Raw genomic sequence first — 3,804 nt, forward strand, 5'->3', positions numbered from 1 at the left:
GTCATCTGAGCACGGGGTCCTGCTTTGAGTCTGGTTTGTGGACTACTTTTATTTCTTGGTTTAGGAGCAGATTTGGTTTCTATCATTCCATACATTAAAGAGCACATTCCCTTCTGCAGAGAGAAGTTGAAGGTGAACAACAGAATCTAGGTTTCTGGGAAGTAACCACAGATTTGTTCATGAGAGGTTATACGAGTATACTTTGTTATTTTGTATGCTTTACCATATTTTGTATGACACTCTCAATTTGACCCTGTTTAGTATGAAGGAATCGTTTTTCTTTAAATAGATAAAAAATCACCTTTGAGAATAGCAAAACTTTTGACCTCTTTGCTCAAAGCTCAGGACTAGATGTCATGGAGTCCTAGAAGCTAGCTTAGGTTGCTAAGGCTGCCATCACTTTAGGTTTAGACTGAGGTACTTAAACCACAGGAATTTCTTTTCTCACGGTCTGGAGGTTGGAAGTCTAAGCTCAAGGTGTTGGGAGGGGTGATTCCTTCTGAGGCCCTCCTTCTTTAGCTTTTACATTACCATCTTCTCTGGGTATATTCACACGGTTTCCACTCTGTGTGTCACTATCCTCACCACTTCTAATAAGGATGCTGGTCATATTGGCTTAGGATCCCCTTTAATGACCTCATTTTACTTTCAATACTCCATAAAAACTATTTCAAAATGTAGACATATCCTTAGTTTTGAGTTTCAGTGTATGTTGTTTAAGGGATATAACTTGACCCTTCACAGAAGTTTAAGGCATGGTACTTGCTCTAGGTGGGCTGCTGGTTCTATGAGTGGGTGAGATGAGCCCTACACAAGGGCTCAGCACCAGCACTGCCGGGGCAGCTGGAGGAGGCAGCTAGGTCCGGCTGCAGCCAGATCTTGCTGACAGAAGGAGACATTACGCTGGGTGTTCGGGGAAGGGAACATCAAACCTCGGGAAGGGATAGCTTCTGAACTGGAAAGGGCCTCTTCCTCTTATTTTGCTCAGCCTCCTCCTCTAAACAAATAAGGTACTTTCATGCTACAAAAAAAGAGATTGAGGCTATGGGAAGTATCTATTTATACTCTCAGATAGCTACAGGCTTCATATTGTTCAAAAGTTCGTGTGCTCAGGAGTAAATTTTACAATTTTAAAAGTAATGAATGGATTTTCCCTGCGACTTAAAGGAAACTGATCCTTATATTTTAATAAAACAGAAAACAAATGATACACTGCAGTAGTTCCTTCTGTTAAGAATTCATGTGTTCTGAGGAAATGTTCTTTTGTTTGTTCTTTGCACTTAATATAACAAGTGCACTTAAATTTAGCCACTGGATTTTCTTTGACCTCAAAAATCCATGTAAACCTAAGCTCCAAGTATGAACTGCTTTTTTCTTTCCTATTTTTGTCTCCCACCTCAAACATATCCATATTTTCTACTGGATTCACAAAGCCAAATGAAGTCTCCAAGCAGGGGAAAAATAGTGGCATAAAAACCTCCCTCCAAACATGTTTAGCAAATGCTTTCTTATTTTAACCTTTCATTTTGATTTACTGAGTATTCAGACTTGGTCCCAGGACCCATCCCAGCAACCCCGGGCTGCGGAGATAAATATCCTTGCTGACTCTTGGCTGCATTTGGCAATCAACCCATGGCTAGCTTTTACTACACCCCTAAGGAAATAAGAGCGCTGTGTATTCTAGGGAAAAAAAACACTCCTTTCAAACATCCCTCTTGCCATGGCTCTGTGTGCACGCCGTGTGGCGTTCCTCGGCGGCCGTGAACAGAGTGGTCTTCTGTGGAGCTGCCGCTCCTGTCTCAGGCAGCCGACTCAGTGTCTGCGTGGGGAATTCCTGTTCCTGGCCCAAACCCACAGGCCCTCGCTTGCAAAGGCCACAGCACACACTCTCTTTTCTTGCTTGGATAAGGATCTATGCCCTGGAGACTCTTCCTCCAGAGTCTAAAAACGAAAGGAGAGAGGGAGAGAGAGAGAGAGGGACAGAGGGAGAGAGGGAGAGAGAGGCTTTCATCTGTGACTGGAAAATCCAACTTGGTATTTATACAGCAGACATTTCCCTGGGCAGCAGAGTTAGCCTTAGAAATGTCCCTGCCCATCCTACTGCTGGAGTGGAAGTCATCCGTCCCCCATGTCTACAGATGGAAGGCTTTCCCACCATACTTCACATTTTCCCTCTCCTCTGGGACTTACCTGGGTGTCCAGGGAGTTGCCTGCTGCCTTGGCTGACCAGAGCTCTGTCTGGAAAGACTTGTGCCCTTCCAACCTGCCCAGGAAACTTAGCACAGTTTTCAGAGCTGTGCACTGTGTCACAGAGTGGGTGCTGTCATCGAAAGCCATGGGTTTAGACAGAGCCACAGGCTTATGTCTTTGACTGCCTGTAACTCACGAGTGAAGCCCCTCCACGCTCCTCAGGTGAGAACGTTCTGAAGTAGGACCACTAACTCTCTACAGGCTGCGCACCGCACACAGCAGGGTGCAGTGAGGAAAAGAAGCTTGTGAGCCTAGAGGTCGCTTCTTCTTGCCGGTTATGCTGGGAACCATTTGACAGATGGAGGAGTCAGGTGAAACCTGTGATCGCCACACCCTCCCTAGATCATCAGCACCTCCTAAAGAAGTGAAGAAAAAACAGACTGCCAGGTTCTTCCCCAGGACAGTGTGATTCATAACCATGCTGAGGGAGCACCATAGGAAGCATACTTCTTAAAAGCTCTAGAAGTGATCTGGCTTCATTGAGATTTGGGATATTTATTTATTTATTTATTTATTTATTTATTTACTTACTTACTTATTGTCTTGTTGAGACAGGGTCTCACTATGCAGTTCAGGCTGGCCTTGAGCTCAGTTTTAGCCCAGGCTGGCCTCCAACTCATAGCAATTCTCCTGCCCCAACTTCCTGAATGCTGGGATTACAGGTGTGCACCACCATGACCGGCTATGGGATCCATTTATTTTGATGAATTCTGCTGTGCTGTGTGGCCCGGAGAAACAGCTTGAGTAGGAAGAAAGGTATGGAAGAGAAATCTTTCAGAGTCCAGCCAGCTCCTATGCCTCTCTCTTCTTGGGAAAACTCATGCAGCGTCATCCAGCCTAAGACCTCAAGTCGCTGCAGAACAAGCCATTTCCAAGAGGCCCTTGCTGCCAGCTCAGGGAGGGGCCCAGGGCCAAGGGCAGCAGACTCCACTCTTCAGGATCTGCTTTTCTCTGCACAGGGCGCTGGGTACATTCGCATAGTTCTAGCACAGCCCCTTGGGAGACTTCACTCTGGTGATCAAGCGTACACCAATTGTTAGATTCATATACTCTTCTCTAACACCTTGGGAACAAAATACTTCTTTGTCAGATTGAATTCTCTTCCGAATCGTGGTCACGTGTACTTGGAGATGGAGTCACTGGCTCTGGGGAAATGCTGTATCAAATAGGCTTGAACATTTCTTGATCTGCACATGATAGGTGGAAATTCACATGGTTGAATGACCTTTCCATTTTGAGTACCTGTATAACCTGTTTACTGGTAATATCGTACTGAAAAATAAGATGTTATATACAAGTACCCAAATGCATAGACAGAAAATGCAATGAAGGAGGTACATTTTAGGTTAATTTGGGGACTCAGGAACATATATTGATCAAACGTATGAGTTGTATTTTTAACTTATTTATGAAATATATTTATTATCTGCATGACTTTGGAGTAGGTAAACTGAATTATTTGCTAATCAATTAATCAGTTATGCTTAATTATTTAGGATAGCTTGGTTAAGTTATCTTATTTTTAAATGCCTCTCTGCTTCCTTCAGAAAACTT

The sequence above is a fragment of the Chinchilla lanigera genome, unplaced genomic scaffold (genome assembly GCF_000276665.1).
Source record: "Chinchilla lanigera isolate Chin_1 unplaced genomic scaffold, ChiLan1.0 scaffold00053, whole genome shotgun sequence".
In the NCBI taxonomy this organism is placed as follows: domain Eukaryota; kingdom Metazoa; phylum Chordata; class Mammalia; order Rodentia; family Chinchillidae; genus Chinchilla; species Chinchilla lanigera.